At 36.7% G+C, this 17,957-nt stretch overlaps 1 protein-coding gene across 4 annotated transcripts in view; it reads right to left on the bottom strand.

Annotated features, from left to right (window-relative positions):
- The window catches only part of PCSK5 (proprotein convertase subtilisin/kexin type 5), a 404,343-nt gene that overhangs the window by 228,361 nt on the left and 158,025 nt on the right, over positions 1 to 17,957 (bottom strand). The window lies entirely within an intron of this gene.

The following is a 17,957-nucleotide window of genomic DNA, read 5'->3' as shown; positions in this document are numbered from 1 at the left end:
TATTTGGGATGTTGTTTTGGAATTTCTGGAAAAAGAGCCAAGAAAAGAACGATGACAAAGAATCTGGAGTATCTGTGATAAACTGTCTCTGACCTTGAATCCCCAAGGAACAGAATATTTATGACACACTTTGACTGACTTGAGCATAGATTTCCTTTTGTCCTTCGATGAGGAAAAATGCAATATGATTACAGAAGAATGGGAAAAATTCATGAAGAAAGAGAAGAAATTTATGAATCTTATTGCCCTAGACAGCTGGGCCTCGCTCTCCTTCCCCGTTTCCTATCGAAATATTCATGAAACAGAGAAAAAGATGCAAAAATCACCACACCATCATAAACTAAGGATTATATTAAATATTTTGTCGATCCCTAGAAGAAATCGTTCCTATGGTGTGATGGCCATACTGAAAAACCCTAGTGACTAACTTATATATAGACTCCAGAAATAGAACATCACAGCCAGAGAAAAAGAAGGTTGTAGTTCATCACCAAAATGTACCATCTCTATTATACATTGAGGGGCTGTGTTGTAGGCAAAAAGCCTGGTTACATCAGAGCCTTACCTACCAGGTCAACAGAACATAAGAGATAGTGAAAAAACCCACCATAAACACCAAATGGTATTTAAAAAGCACCATAACATATAATAGATTAAGAAGCACAAAGCAATGAGAAAGCACATATGGCACAATCGCATTTCTGTATCTATGTAAAAATTATGACTGTGCCTATGTATAAAATTCAATGAAAAACTAATTTGACTTTTAAGGAATATTTAATAAGAAAATATTCACAACATACTTTTATGTTCACAATGTAGTGACTTTGTAATGTAGGATACAAAATGTAGGATACAAAATGATATAGTATGGTCTCAGTTTAGAAAAAAAAAATGTAGGTGCAAGTAAAGAAGTTAATGTGCTTAAATTATATGCATAAAGCTACCATAAAGTGTTTGGTCAGATTAGGAAAGACTTATTTTTCATAACATCCTTCCATGGCTACATATGACTTTTATAAACAAAATAAACACATTTATTCCTCTATTAATAGGGGAAACATAGGACCGATTCTTAAGAAATAATTTTACTTAATGATCAAGAAAGGTTTTACACCTAGAAGGTCCACTGTATACTACAAACAACAGAAGCTAACATTTACAGAAATGTACCGCACCAAGCATTGTCCAAACATTTTTCCACATAATTCAAGTCTGTATCATCATAATTTTACAGATGAGCAAACTGGGGCTCAGAAATGCTCACTAATGCCAGCGCCAGCGCTTGAAATCCAACTAGAACCAAAGCCTGAGTCCTTAATCCTTAAAGCAGTCTTCTTTTGAGCAAAAGAGGGCTTATGTTTGCTCTACTGTTTTTAGCCGAAACTCTAATGTCTGCACTGAAGCTCGGCATTAGGATCTAAGAGCAGAGCAGCCTCCAAGTTCCCTCTAGGCTTGGTGGCAGATTTAGAATTCAAGACCTCTCTTGAGTGTCCTCAGGGGGAGGGATACAGGCTCCAACCCCAAATTCACTCTAGAAATTCCTGACAAGGACTCCCTTGGAAGTATGACCGCAAGTCATTCTATTCTGTCAACACCCAAAGTGGACACTACTCTGGAGGCACAACAACATTGCTAAAAGGCCGTCTGGAGAACCCCTGAGTTGATGTGATTGGATAGTGGGTTGCTGCTGCCCTGAAAACATCCCTTCCAGAGAGAGGTGACATCCCTATACCAAATAGATAAGTTGAGGTGATTATTTCACAACAGGGTATGGTGAAGGGAAACTCTAAAGGACAGTGTAGGGCCAATAACTCCCCACCCCCACTCCCACCAGGCCTGCTAAGAGTTGGGGAGAGGGGCATCACTGGTGCTGGAGACAGAGGAGCTAATACGAATTGAGAATTGGCCAAGGGATACACCAACCCATTTCGGCTCTACAGGGAGCGGGCCAGGGGAATACATACTGAGACCCAGTCTCCTCCTATCTCTCTCCCATTTCTTGCCAGTGTATCCCACTAGCCAAGCCCTATCAGAAGCCAGGGCACCTGAGAGTCTAAAGAAGACACAGAGATCAGTATCCCGCAGCATGGAGCACGTGGACAAAAAGGGAGAGGGGATCTGGAGTGTCAAATGGGAGACATCTGGCACCATCTTTAAGGTGTAAGGTGTATAATGGACTAAATTGTGTCCCCCACTTCCAAATTCATGTGTTGAAGCTCTTACCCCCAATGTGACTATAGTTAAAGATAGGACCTTTAAGGACATAACTAAGGTTAAATGAGATCATAAGAGTGGGACCCTAATCTAATAGGACTAGTGTCCCTTATGTAGAGAAGAGAAAGAGACACCAGGAGTGCACCCATAGAGGAAAGGCCACGTGACGACACTGTGAGAAGGCAGCTGTCTGCAAGCTGACGTCAGAACCCAAGCCTGCTGGCACCTCGATTGTGGACTTTCAAACTTTTAGCCTCCAGAACTAGGAGAAAATACATTTCTGTTGTTTAAGCTACCAGTCTGTGGTAATCTGTTATGGCAGCCTGAGCTGATTAATCCAAGGTGAGAAAAGGAGATAAAGGATGACCTGCATCCCTCTCACAGGGAGGCTACGAAATATACAGATGCTGCCATCATTCTATCCATGAGGTAGTCTGACCTTTATGCATGTGTATATAGTTTATGATTAAAGACCCAGAAATAAACGGACTGAATTTGTGGGCTGAAAATGCCATAAAGACAGCTGCTAAAGATCTATGGGGTTAATCTGAAACAATTAGCAATTCAAAGATTTATTTACTACAGATGCACAGGGGATTTTCATTAGTGTGCCATATTCAGAAAATCAAAACACATGTGGTTAAAAAAAAATCTGGACATTTCTTCAAAATTCAGGGTAATTTAAGAACTAAACCATAACGTGGAATGTAGGGAGAAGGGAAGGTAGGCAGAATATTGTAAAAAGGAAAGAATTTTGAGACATATTTTCCTAAAACGTAGGAAATAACATTTTCTAAAGTTGGGTAAAGTATTGTGATTGTAATTGGTTATTTAAATATGGCTTTGGATGAGAAAAGAAGAAAACCTTCCTATTTAATTGAGTGCTAAGTTGAAAGTTTGTAAATTTAAGGCAAAATATATTGTGTAATCCACACAGGATCCATTCGACCAAACTCTAAATATTCTCTTTCCTTGTGTTTCTAATTGTGCATGTGTTTCTTCTTATGTATGCCCTACAAAAATCAATTTATAATACTCCATAGAGTTTCTATTAAATACTAGAAAGGAGGTCAGAAAAGGCTACTTTATGCTGGATTACCAAGTAAATCGAACACCCCAAGCCAGGTTTTGAGAGTTATAGAGTTTGATGGAACTAAATTTCTTTCTTTAAAATGGTGTGATATTTCAGCCAATACAGCTAGATTTTATTTGGTATTTTAATATTACTTTCTTCTCCCATATTCCTTAGAAAGTATTCTTAGAGGGGTGTGAAGAAGTGACTGGGGACTTCTTGCAATACAAAAAAAAAAATGACTGGACAGTGTGCTAGGTACTTTCACATATATTAGTTAATTTAGAGCAACAAGTCATATATGCATTTTACAGATCAGAAAACTATGTAACACGTACACTGTCATATAACGAGAATGGGTGAATTCTGGAGATGGAACCCCAACAAGCTTGATTACAGCCTGTGTATCTGTAGATGTCGACACGAAGAGATACAATAAAACAACTTTCACTTAACTGTGATATTTTCCAAGCATAGCCTAAATACCTAATTTGCCAAAGTCCCTCACCACTCTGCTCCCCACCTTTTTATGATATTTATCCAGTCAGTGAGAAGAGAGCACAGCCATCTATGGAAGCTCTTCCATAGTTAACAAAAAAGGGGGCTTCAGGCTGGAAGACGTTGGAGAAAGACAAGGATACCTACAACTACTCAGCAGCGGAGATATGAAGAGAGAACCGTTCATCCTTTTAAAGTTCAAGGACGTTCTGACTAGCATTTCCAAAATAAATCTCATTCTTTAATGGAGCAGGGTTCATTGCAAGAAATAATGTGGTCTAGAAACATAACATGAAGACAAAACAAGAACAACGACAAATTTTAAAAGGTATTTGTAGTGCTCACACAAAATGTTTGTTCTAGAATTCTAAAATGTATGTTGCTTTTTAAATAACTTTTTGAATCATTATCATCCATAGCACAGATGATTCACATGAAAATAGAAGCCTCTTAGGATGACCTGAAAAGTAATCAGAAAAGATATATGACCCACAACTGAAAACAAATCAGGAGCAGGTGGTCACCTCTTTTAATGCCTTGGAGATAGCACTATTGCAGCTTGGTGAGAGAAAGTCACCTACCTTTTGGGATGTAGCAACAGAATGCAGTCATAGCACAGATGCTATCAGACATTTTTGGGAAAGAGCATACTAAATCCTGAGATCTGTTTCTTCAATCAGTTCATTTGGTAAAAATGGGGATGGGGCAGTAAAATTAATTATATGAGACAGAATAGGACCCGGAAAATAAAGTGGACCGCTCCTCACCAAAACCCAAGGCAACTGAATGAGACAGATATGAGATGTTTTTAAAGGAGTAAAAGGAGACATGGCCTCTGTGGGTTAGGAATCTAGAGGTTAAGCACTGTTTTTGTCAGAACAATCCTCGCCAAAGTGCTAAATTTGTCAGGCCACAGAACTCTCACCCAGAAAATAAGCATGCTTGACTCTTATTTTTATGATCTACTCCAGAAGATGTAAAAAGTATCCAGATTTCACTTGATTCCACTTCTGCTCTCAGAATATTCAATTATTGTGCTCTCAGAATTACTAAGGTAAGCAGAAGAACTACTTTATATATTTCAAAACCCAACTGTCATCAATTAAGGTTTATGTGATGGTTTGAGTGCAGCCAATAGCTTGGTAATTGCACTTGTTTCCAAGCAAAAATTTCAGGACTGAAATGATTAACAATGGAAAGCAACAGCTTCCCAAAGATGATTTCAACATGCAGCCAGCACACAAGAGAGTGTCCTCCACCAACACCTACCTGCTCACGCTTAGCCTTCCATTGGCCCAGTAGCTCCCCTTCCTGCTGTTTTCAATCTTTCCACATCTGCCTTAGTGTGTCCACTGCCAGAGCTGCCCAGGTAGCATGAAATCAGACTTATAGGGAGGATTGTCTGAACATCCACGAACTGACTTCCAAAAAACACTTTGAGTGTCTTCACCATTCCCATTTTATTCTACTTAGCTTGTCAAAGGATAGCCAATGAAGAGAAAAAGATTGAAAATACAAATACATTAGTACTTTTTACAAAGTACTAAAAGTGAAAGTAGCAAAGAAGTCTTTTGTGAAGAGTAATCCATTTCTCCCCATTTTTTCCTTCCTGTCTTTTCTTAAGTGATAGGACTTCACTCCTCCCCCTTCCTTTCCATCTCAACCTCACCCACCTTTTCTGCCCCATATCAGGTTTTCTGTATTCTGATTTACTGTGTACTCAATAGGTTTCTAAGCCATGTATATTAAGCAATTTTTAATGTTCTGTTGACTTTTTAGTAATACACTGAAAATATTAGATGCAGTTATTAGCGATCACGTTAATTTTACCACACACAAATGAAAGTCCATTTCATATGCTTCCAGAGCATACCAAATGCAGTTGACTTCTGTTTTAAATATAGAGAGCCTGATAATAATTATGGGATCAGCTGCTGGTGACGGTAGTTGCAAGCATTTCTGGTAAAATGACAGAATTTTATTTTATTTTATTTTGTTTATTTTTTATGGTGACATTGGTTAATGAAATCCAATGTTTCAGCTGTACTCTTTTAAATGTAAGGCATATATGAACATCGCTATGAACATCGGTGTGCAAATATCTTTTCGGATATGAGTTTTCAAGTCTTTGGAGTAAATACCCAGTAGAGAGATTGCTGGATCATATGGTAGATCAATTCTTAGTTTTTTGAGGAACCTCCATACAGTTTTCCATAGTGGCTGTACCAATTTACAGTCCCACAGCAGTGTATGAAGGTTCCTTTTTCTCTGTGACTTCTCCAACATTTGTTATTACTTGTCCTGTTGAGTATAGCTATTCTAACAGGTGTGAGGTGGTATCTCATTGTGGTTTTGATTTGCATTTCCCTAATAGCTAGTGATGTTAAACATCTTTTCATATATTTGTTGGCAAAATGACAGAATTTTAAATGCCACTTATAACTTCCATTTAGGGTCTTTGTACAATATCATTCATGTTCCAGTACACGAATGAGCAGCACAATGCACTGAATTCAAGGAACCTAACGGTGACTTCACTTGGTTTTCTAAAAGGATATTTCCAGTAATGTGGCGAAAGAGTAGTATAAAGAATAATTAATCTGTGCTGCAAATGTAGAACTCCTCGAGACCCAGGCTCCTGATAAAAAGCTACCGTATGTTTATCATGGAACATAAAGAAGAAGAAACAAACTGAGTTGCTTATCCACCATATCTGCCAGGATATAAATTTAGTAGAGCATCAGTTAGGCAAAGACTTGGTAGAATGAAGCCTGTTATCAGAGCTGCCCTTTCTGCAGAAGTGGGTGACACCGAGGGCCTGCACACATAATACAGCTTCTTACACCTTATCACCAAAGTGCACAATGGTCTGGCCCTTGGCTCCTGAAAGTAGGAGCTAAATGGTACTACCACAGTGGAGATTTCTTTTTCTCTGTTTATTTTTAAAGTATAGCTGGAAGAAAATCGTCTTTCATGGAGAAAGCAAAGTAGAATATCTAGTAGGAAATAAAGACCGGATGCGTTTACTAATGGAAATAAATATGTCTTCAAACAATTTTATTCCTATTAACCTTTAGGAACTGTACATTTAGGAACTTCACATAATAAACATTTGGAGCCATATAAAGTGCTATGGAGATTATTTAAAGCTGGACACATTACAGGTTCATGCAGTAAAACTTTAAATTTCTACATAAAAAAATGAAGGGAATGAAGTTAGCCGAGCCAATTAGTGGCAGAGCTAGGATTAGTCTCACCTCAACCAATGCTGATCCCCACTGACTAGTACTGGCACTGGGTGTTCCTGAAAACATTTGAAACATTGCTTAATTAACAATAGCGGATTAGAGGGGAACCCCTTCCTCCTCAAATCTTTTCCTCCTTCCCTATCTCATTTGCTAAATCAACAATTCCAAAATGTCTGACTTTAATGTTCTATCTATGGTCAATACATATTGGTCATTTTTTTTCTCAGACCTTGTTTTCCTCATCTGACTCACTGAAACCTCAATAAGATTCAGGTTATCTACTTTTGGTCACTACCGTAGTCCTCCAAGCTTTGAGCTCTGTGCAAACTGTTTTTCCACAGCAGGGGGATTACTAACACTGGTTAGGAGGAGGAGCATAAAGATTAGGTTTCTCAATTTCTCATTCCAAGCAGCTAAAAAAGTACATGTGAATCTCATATTCTCTCTGAAATAATCACGATCAATAATTAACAGCGCCAACAGCTATTCTGGGTACAGCCAACAATCCCAGTATTCCCATTTAGGGTGAAAAAAAGACATGCCTGCCAAAAGTTTCTACATTTTAGGTCATGTCAGAGCAAAAGCAAAATCATCTCAGACTTTTAGAAGAGCCAGATTTATGAAACTGAGAAAGACATTGCCAATATCAACATTAATTACTTATTCTGGAACTGCTCAGAAAGATACCATCACCTTTAAATTTATACTGAAGGAGTAGAATTTGAAAAATTCCTTTCATAGAAAATAAAAACATTTATTATCAAAAGGGGTAGGAAAGGAATTTATTGAAAATGTTTGGGAAGGCACTTGAAAAGGAGGATAGAGAGATATTCCAGCAATAATGAAAAGTTTATATTCTTCTCTAAGTTAGCTCTAGGTGACAGAATGACTGCAGTGGACTGGTTCCAACTGTCAGCTCACCTCTGAAAGAGTAAGCAAGCTGCCCCTCCCTAAAGCCCACCATGGGGCTTCACTGTCACTGGCCTCTGCTCCATGAAGCAATAACCCTGACCTTTCGTGGAGTAGCTCATAACATAGAGAAAATCAGCCTTCTACATTCTCCTCCCATAAACACAATCCTGACTAAAGCAAATCATACTTCTGAAAAAATTACAATTGATATGAGGCTTACATTGTATGTAAGACTCGGTAGCAGATACTCTGGGTCCTTAGAGATGCATCAAACATGGCCCTTCCTCTGCGGACGAGACACGCAGTTGGGCTGAGCACTTTACATGTGAGATCTCAATCAGTCTCATGATAGCACCATAAAGTATTCCCATTCCCTTTTCTCAGGGAAACTTAAGATCTGTTAACTTAGTCACTTGTCCTAGGTCAAAATGCTAGAGAGAAACCAAACTAAGATTTCCACCTGGGTCACTGCAACTTGAAGGCCAGGACTTTCTACATCATCACAGGCTGTATCAAGGCATGAAGAGAAAGAGATACTATAGTAAAGGTCGGAATTTGCCAAATCATTTGCCAGGATGATACTTTCTCCAGGAGTTCAGAGAACAGAGAGGTCTCTGCTGCAGTGTTCACTTTCATGACCAGGATTACAGTTACTGAGCTGAGTGTGCACAGACAAGCCCAAAAAATGTGCTTGACAGGAGCCAATATCACATGGAGCATGGTGGTGAAAGCATAGGCTTGGAAGAAGACAGACCCAAGTCAGAACCATAGTTATGTTTCCTAATGGCCAGGTGACCTACTTTGCCAAGAGTTGGCTTCTAAATCTATAAACTGAGTTAGCTCTTATGAGGATCATCCCTATGCCTAACTCAAGTGGCTATCAGAATTAAGAATCATAATGTTTATAATTCTGAATAATCATAACAACATTTATAATCCTGAATATTAAGTTTGATTGTTTTTATATTAAAGACGAAGACTGTAGGCTCAGGTTAAGTGAAAAAAAAAATTCGCTATCGAAGCATATTTACTTTGAAATCATTTGATATTATCAACTAAATTCAATTTATCCTTGCTATTACATAGTGGTTTTTATTTTCTGGCTACTGCCATGTTTCATTGTAGAAAACTGAACTGTCTGTCCTCCCAATCAGCTTTCTCAAATCTATGTTTGAATCGCAGAAATTCAGGATTGGTATGAACCTTAACGTGACCTCATCCAATTCCTATATAATATTGTATCTTTCCTCTAACGGGACATCCAGACTCTACTAGAAAGACTCCTGTGATAAGGACTTCACTTACTCCCCAGGTGGCCCAGTAGTCACTATAAATAGAACCAAACAAACTAAAAGAGGACTGTTACTGATATCTGGTTAATCCATGAGTAGAAAAGAGGGATTTAGAATGGAATTTGCAAAAGTTAGTATAAACTATTTACAGAGTTAAGAATGAATCTCTAAACTAAAACAGGTGACGATAAATATTTGACATTTACACCTACGCAAGGCTAGAAGATTTGTGCTCCTTCCCATAAAAATGCATCACAATTCATAAGAACACAGTAATCTACATCTGACACTTGGATATCAGATAACTTTGTGAAGATTACAGAATGTGAAACTGTGTATGTATTTATAAAAGACATATATTTCTTTGTTTTCAAAATGGATAATCTTATATTGGGTTCACTTGGCAAGTCACTTCATAGCTTTGTTAAAAGACACAGTTTTACCAGCATATAGTTAGATCCTAAGGGAGAATTTTTAAAACAAACCTCAGTTAAAGTCAATTTTCATTAAGTGAAACCAATATTAAATAATCTCCCTTGTTTATCTTTGCCTACCCATATATCATTCCAAGTTTTACAACATTTGCCAACTAATTTAACAGCAATCTGTCATTTATTAAAATGCAAACTGGTACCAATCCTGCTACAGCTGGATGTATATCAGATAAAAACATATCCCTCCTGAGTGGAATCAGTTAACTTTATTACGATTATTATCACTGCTTTTATTACACAAGCTTATTATACCCCTTCTCTCCCCTCCTGGTGAACATATGCCTTTAATTTAAGGGTGGAGAATGTATGTATGTATGTATGTATGTATGTATGTACGTATGTATGTATGTATGTACGTTTGTGGGTGTGTGTGTAAGACACAATGTGTGATTGTAAAGCAACCTTGTGCTTTCAGAAAATATTCCAAATATCCAATTAGTTGTAAAATCTGGTGAATCAAAAGGAAATCGATGATGGGAAGGGGATATACTAATCAGAGACTTCATAAGAGACTCAACAGCCAGGCATGAGCCAATAGATGTTTATCAAATGCCCTGTTGCCATCTGGACCTCTGAATAGAAGAATAGAGTGAAAATGGATAAAGGACACAGTTCTGACAAGGCTACTAGGGGCTAGTGATTCTGATTTCACCTACTTTTGTTCCACATCCTTGACATTGGTTTTGTATTGAATTCATTTGAATGCTTTCATCCCAAAGCCTAAAAAAGCTCAAAGAAAAATGACCTGGAATTGAAAGTTTATTTGGAGATAAAATGGTAAAGCGAACTCTATAAGCTAAGTTCCTATAATATCTACAATGAGGTACATGATTTCTCCAGATAAAGGATCAAGATAAATGCCAAACCAGCGCTTGTTACAGAGTGAGTACTTAAGAAATAGTTCTTGAGCAAAATAAGGGAAGTACTGGTAATCTTAATATAGATTTTTTGATTATAGGAAAGAAAAAGATTTGGTTACAAGTTTTCGCTCATTTCTAAAGGATATTATTAAACATACTGGTCAGAAAATTGTGAAATGCTGTCAGTGCATTAGATGCCTGCTGAATATCAAGTTCGCTAAATATTATTAAAGTTTAATAACTTAAATGGGGCAAAAAAGATGAATGCAAGGCAGCTAGACTGCACACAGTTAAGTTTTGTTATTGTGTGCTGATAAGTCTGTCCTTATCGTTAATCAAATTCTATTCACTGAAGGGACTTTGGGAATTTGCTTGCACTTTATTTAGAATATTTATTCATCATTATATAGTGAGCTCCCCAAAGACAAATGCTGAGTGTTATTCATCTTTCATTGCCACCTAGCAAAGTGCCTGGAATATTATAACCACCCAGTGAATGTCTCCTGAATGCAATCACGAATAAATGAAAGAATAAAGAATCTGTCAAAGAAAACTTTAGGCAATTAGCTTCTATTCTGACACCAAACCTTGGGTCACCTATGTCTGAAACACTGTCAGCTGACTCGCTCATTTTATAAAGTCATTTTCCTATTTAGAATTGCCTGAACAGATGAAGCCAAGAGTTTCCCCTGAAGGAAATCTTCACTAGTCACACCAAGAAGCCAGGCTAGAGAATCACCACGGTAAGTGGAACTGTGTCAGTTTGAATAAGAGCAACTCTTAAACTTAGTGCTTTCCTAAGATAAAATGTAAGATTTTGATTCTGAGACCCCTGGCAAAACTGTGAGAGATCTAAGTTCCCTCCAAAGAAGCTTAGAATGTGTCTTGTTGGTTACAGGGAGCAGTGATAAGTTTTAAAGAGAAGACAAATGATAAGATTTACATATAAGCAATACTTCTTTGGCTGCAGTGTTCATGGCGACTTGAAAGTTGAAGCTCAAGCTGGGAGGATGGAAGTTTTGGAGGCATGCTATCGCCAAAGGCTGCATGAGAGATGTTGGTTCTAACCGTGAGAACAAGAGGGCAGGTTCCATAGACTTTTACATAGTAGCAAAGAAAAAGACTTATTAGATAACTAAGGTGAGGAAAAGAAGAAATCACAAGTTCTAGGAAGAGAAAATGGGTGAATGGTAGTAACAGCCATAAGTAAATAAATAAAGAAATGTTAGTAAAAATGACTCAACCACTAAAATTATTTCCAGTTCTAACATTCTGACTCTAAAGGTCTAATGAGTTTAGCTGGATTTTCATAAAGTAGCTCCAAAGAATTTAAAATTAAATTAAATTTAATGGCACTTCAAAAAAAGTCATGAAAATGAAAGCTTATATGTGGTTAAAGAAAGAACATTGATTAAATAAAGTTAAACATATCTTTCCTGCAGGAGTTCTCAGAGCCTTTAACATGCTTTTAAATTTCCAAAGGGAATTCTCAAGTGTATTTGACAGCAAAATCTCTCTGTCCCTCCCCACCCTGCTGCCTTTTAAAGCATTTTATTAATTAGTATGTTATGGAATGAACTTTAGAAAATACTCTCTTGGATATTTTGTCCCATTCATTTTGGCTATTCCTTTATATTAATTTCAAGATTATATACTTACCTTCCCTAAAGATCATTCAGCAATGTGAACTTGATTAAACCCAGAAATTTCACACAATCACGACTTTTTACAGTATTTTGCATGATTAATCAGTATTTCACTTTTATTACTTTTGCATTTTCTGTGGTAGTGATGATTAAGATTTGTAACATAATAGGAGACTTTACTATGTTCCAAGAACTCTGCTTTGTATTTCACAGACATTAATCATATAATCCTCACAACAGTCCTAAAAAGTAATTACTGGCATTTAGCGCCATTTTATAGAAGAACAAACTGATCCTCAGAGAGGCTAATAACTTGAACAAGGTAAGAAAGGATTCACTGGAGAGTTGGAATCCAGAGTCTGGGTATATTAATCATGAGACTATACTATGTATATTAATAACTTATTTCCAAACTATCAAAAATAATGCAATTCTTAAGTAAATTTATTCAGTTTATGTAGCAAACTGGCATGGAAGTCATTCATACATTCATTCATACATTTGTTCAATTACTAAATAGACACTTTTTCAAGTACTTAGCATACATAGCAAATAAAATAGTCAAACTCTGGGCCTTTCTGGAGATCATCAACAAGTAAATATAATAAAAGGAGGGATAATAATTGGCAAGAAGAGGTTCTGAAGGGTTGGGAGTCATATGGGTGTGTTATATGGTGGATGGGAAGAACCAGAAAGGCCTCCTTGTTAGTACAAATTACATAAAAGTTCAGACAAGTGCACTGGGTTTCACGCAAAGAGGTACCTGTGACCTTGACAAGAACAGCTTCCATGGAGTGATGGGTCACAGTCTAGATGTAGTGGCATCAAGAGATAATGAAAAAAGAGAGCTTGTAGAGGGCAAGTATAAACAACGGTTTCAAGGGATTTTGTTCTAAATGGAAAGAGAGAAATGAGGTTGTAATTGGAAGGATATAAGAAGGTAAGAGAGGGATTCTCCTCTCTCTCTTTTGAGATAAGAGTGTAATAGTATGAATGTATGTGGATGACAATAATACAGCTGAGAGGGAAAGTCTGATGATGAAGGAAGAGAACTGATTGAGCCATATCTCTGATGAGATGAGGAAGGATGATATCCAGTGAAGAAATGGAGGAGGTGGATGAAGGAAGAACATGAGCAATTAATTCACCATAATAACAGGGGAAAAGCTAGAGTATTTGGTTGCAGACGAAGGAAGGAGGTCAGAGGTGACAAAATAGAAATGACAACATGGAAAATAATTTCTTAGATTTCTTTGAGGCCCATGTTCTGACTTCTTTAGCTATGCTGAATACCAATTTTCTGTAAAATTGGAGAGAACAATATCTATCTTATGAAATTATTGTGAAGATTAAAAATTATCTATTTTAAGGCTTAACAGAGTGACTATAGTATAACAGACTGGCATACGTTAAATGCTGTTGCTGCATCATCATTATTATTATTAATTGCAAGCAACTCAAGTTATATACCTCCAAATTCTTGCATTTAATTTTATAGCTCCTCAGCATCAAATTAAATGTAATCTTTGGGAGAAAGAGCAAGTTGTCAATTGTGACATGGTTTATTCAACATAGTTTCTCTAATGCAATTTTGGTACATTGATTCTAAAGGGGCTATAAATTGAATCAATTCTGATTTTGTTAAAGTCTTTGAAAACAGCGTTACATTCTACTGAGCCAAATCCTTATCTATAGCAAACAAATAGGGAGCATTTTGAAATCCAATATTTGCTATGTTTTTTGATTAGCAAGCAGAAGGAATGGATGCAATCAATACTTGGACTCCCTGAGCAAAATTTATTTATTTCCTTTGTGGAAATCTTTCTTGATACTGAAATGCTTCTTTCTCTTACCACCAATCTTTCTAGTTCTCTTGACATTGCTATCACCCTAGTCCAGCTCATTATCAACCCTTTGCTGGACCATTTTTATCTTCCACTTTCGCTTCCCTGTCCCTCACTGCATATGCAGTCCATTCTCTCCACAGCAGTGATCTTTTAAAATTGTGTATCCCATCAGGCCACTACCCCGCTGAAAATGATTTTCGGTAACAGAATAAAGTGCAAACACCCTTCACGGTTTAGAAAGCCCTGCTGAGCTGGCCCCTGCCTATCTCTCCAACCCATCTCTTATCTCCCGCTTTCTGTCCATGTTGCTCCGACAGCCCAAATTAGCATTATGTTCTGTGAGTACATGCACCCCATTCTCCACTCAGGCTGCTGTTCCTTCTGCACAGAACATTCCTGCCACATTTCTTCACATGATTGGCCTCTTATCATCTATGTCTCCATTCACATATTCTCTCTTCAAAGACAACTATCCTCCTAACTAAAGCAGTTCTGTCTTCCCCCAGCCATTAGTTTTTATTTAATTCATAACATTTATCCGAAGTTCAAATAGTCTTGTTTCTATGTTTTTCTGTCTTATTGCTAAAATGTAGACTTTTATATATTGCTTATAGAACTTCACTCCTTTATCTACAAAGTATAGAAAGTAAGAGTTCACTAAATTTAATAGAAATAATAAATTCCAGTTCCTATATCCCAATAGGCCAGAGTGACTCTAAACTGTCACACAGATATCCCTAGCTACCTGAATAAATTATTTTATTAGTTATATATTCCTTCATTCCTTAAATCACTCAGTCAATAAATCATTTATTTATTGTGCTCTATAATCTAATTTTGTATAAAGTATTTATCCAATTATTCTCTATATATTTGGCAATGTTTATTATATAAAAAATACAAATTAGAATAATCTCAAAGAATATAAAATGTACTGTTTCATTTGATGCCCAATAACAAGAGGAGTGAAAAGTTTCTTTTCCCTGGGGGGGGAAAAAAAAACTATTGACTATACTACTTTAAAAATATTAAATTATATATTCATAGGTATTTAGAGAAACATCTCTTGGGAAAATATAAATGAAATTCAAGACTACGAACATGGATAACTGAATGAATTTGGATAGCAAGAGGTTATCTCAATGAAATTGAAGATGTGCTTTTAAGGGCAAGTGAAATTGAAGGGTAGTATAGATATAGGGAGAATAAAGTAAATGACAGGACAGAACTCAAAGTCTTTGCAGACTTTTACCATATTATTTTTAATCTACCACTACAGGTAACTCAATGAAATCATCAAGGACTCTACAGTGTGGAAATGGTAGAGGAGAGAAAGACAGGAGACTGAGGAGAAATATAAAGTTTTTTGGAAGGGCATGATCTCTTCCAAGAGGGAAAAATGATATATGATATATTTTTTGAGCGCTTCTTATTATGTTCCAAGTATTGTGTCAATTGCTTTCTATGCATTATCACCTCATTTAACACTCATAATATCCCTATAAGTACTATTATCACCCTACTTTAGATGAGGAAGTAGAAGCAGAGAGGTAATTTGATCCATATCAGGTCAAAGAGTAGTAAATGACGGATCCTGGACTCAACCTGAGCCTAAGTCTCAAGCCTGTGTATTAAACACATAAAAACCCTATCCCGTTGATCTTATCACATTTAAATGGGTCACTGCTGCTTTTCCATAACTGAATGTGCAATGCTGGGAGCCAAAGAATAATTTGTTGTTTTTAAGGTTTTTGTTGCTGTTGTTACTACCTTAACTCTAAAATTAAATGGTTTGTTTAAAAACTAAACTCCTTTTTCTTTCCAGATTAAAACCTGAAAAGATCGTCAGTGAAATGTTGAATAAATTATGGTATCTCTATATTCCAAATATTTTGAAACATTAAAATAAATGAGTTTCTATCCTTATGGACTGCACTGGAAGGAGGCCCACTGTTAGGTGACAACAGCGACGTGCAGAGGCATACGATCCCCATTTGGTATATGAACATGCATGGGAGAACAGAAAGATGTAGTCCATACTCTGAAAAATGGCTATCTAGTTGGGTGGGAAATCTACTTTTAATTCCATTTTTATAGTATGATTTATTACAATAAGCATGGGTTAGTTTTGCAATTAATAATGAGTATGAAGTAAATTTTCTCAAAATTATTTATTTCTAAATGTAAGCTTCCTGTAAGTTTGAATAGCTTTCTCAGATAAACTTGTTTCTAATCTTAACCCTTTTTTCAAAGAACTCTTTTTATTAGTTTTATGCATTGAACTTGCAGTTAAGATTTCCATCAAATAAAAGATACTCTAGCTAGAAAAAAAAATTAAAAATCATTGGTCCACATCATCTGATTCAATAACAGCTACTGAATATGGGCATACTCACTCTACATGGATACTCATGAGATTATGTGCATTACTAATGTAAGTATTTTATTCACGAAAAATTCCAGATTGCTCTTTACTATATTAAGAGCCATACATACACAAATTGAAAATCAAATATGAACTAAGCTCAATTTATTTAGCTTGAATGACCATTCTGTTGATGGCAGAGAGGGAGAGAGAATAGTAATCTGCTGCCCAGAACTTTGGTAAAGAAATCACCAGATTATTTATATTCATTTGGTGTTGAGACATCTTTGAAGGCAAATATTAGGCAATGATTTAAAATATCATCCTATAGCTCTAAAGGGCTCTAATGAATCTGAAAATCTTAATCAAATCTGAACTATTTTTTAGTTAGGAAGTACATACATAACTAGTGCATAAGCTTCCCCCGTCCAGCCTCTATCCCCGCCCCCAGTCAATTTCAGAGAAACCAGGAGACAGCTTAACTCAGTCTTCTGATTAAAACCCTAACAGCAATCCCACAAAGGTGGAAGCCTCAGTACTTCTGGTACTCCAGCAGCAATGTTACATTAATCAGCTGCATGCATTCCACTCCAAAAACTGGGCAGACTATATAACAACCCTGTGGTTAGCATAATTCATAGCAAATTATATTAAGTTCAACAAACATTTACTGAGTATTCAGTAGAGTTCAATGTACTCTCTGGGTTTTGCAAAGCCCCTACAGATGGGAGGAGCACAAGCTCTGCTCTCCAGGAACTTAGAATTCAGTGAGGAAGATCCACACAAAACTATGATATAAAACACAATATGATAAAGACTACATGTAACACCAGAAAGAACATAAAGTATAGGAGGTACGAGGGGACTGCTCACCCTTAATTCTAAATTGAGCAGTAAGGCTTCTGGGAAGAGGTGGTATTTTCACTGAGGCTTGGCAGTAAAACAGGATTTGGCTGTATAGTAAGTAGGACATGGGGTGGGGCAGAGACTCGCAAGGAAAGTAATTTGTGCTGATGGATAATAAGAGTGGAGTAGACCTACATTACAAAAAAGTGAAAGAGATGATGAAGGGAAGGGAGGTTAGGCCCAGATCATAATTAAAATGCATACTCCAAGTCATCCAAAGTTTAATTCATGACTAAAAGAGAAAGGAGCTGCTTCTGAGGGAGCTCTCCTCCCTTCATGATTATAAGTATACAGTGTCCTTATTTTTTATTTAATTAAAATGTTTAACTAAAATAAGGTAAGATTATTTTTAAGATTTGTTGCATGAAACAGATGTTTTAACATTAGATTATGTAGTCAGTTTTTCGGGGAGGAGTAGTCATGAATTTTTGAAATCAAGTAAAACCAAGGGTTAAGATGCCTGGTGAAGGAACTTAGGAGGCAGCATAGAAATTATGTTGTCCTAGGAGAGAGGTGGAACTAGGGAAGAAACTATAACAGGGAGATGCCCAGAAGGGCATTGCTGGATGATCTATCAACACTAACTGGAGAGTTTCAGGA

Source organism: Pteropus alecto, unplaced genomic scaffold (assembly GCF_000325575.1).
Source record: "Pteropus alecto unplaced genomic scaffold, ASM32557v1 scaffold95, whole genome shotgun sequence".
NCBI lineage: Eukaryota > Metazoa > Chordata > Mammalia > Chiroptera > Pteropodidae > Pteropus > Pteropus alecto.
The sequence above is the reverse complement of the archived record's forward strand: the minus strand, read 5'-3'. Positions and strand labels throughout refer to the sequence as shown.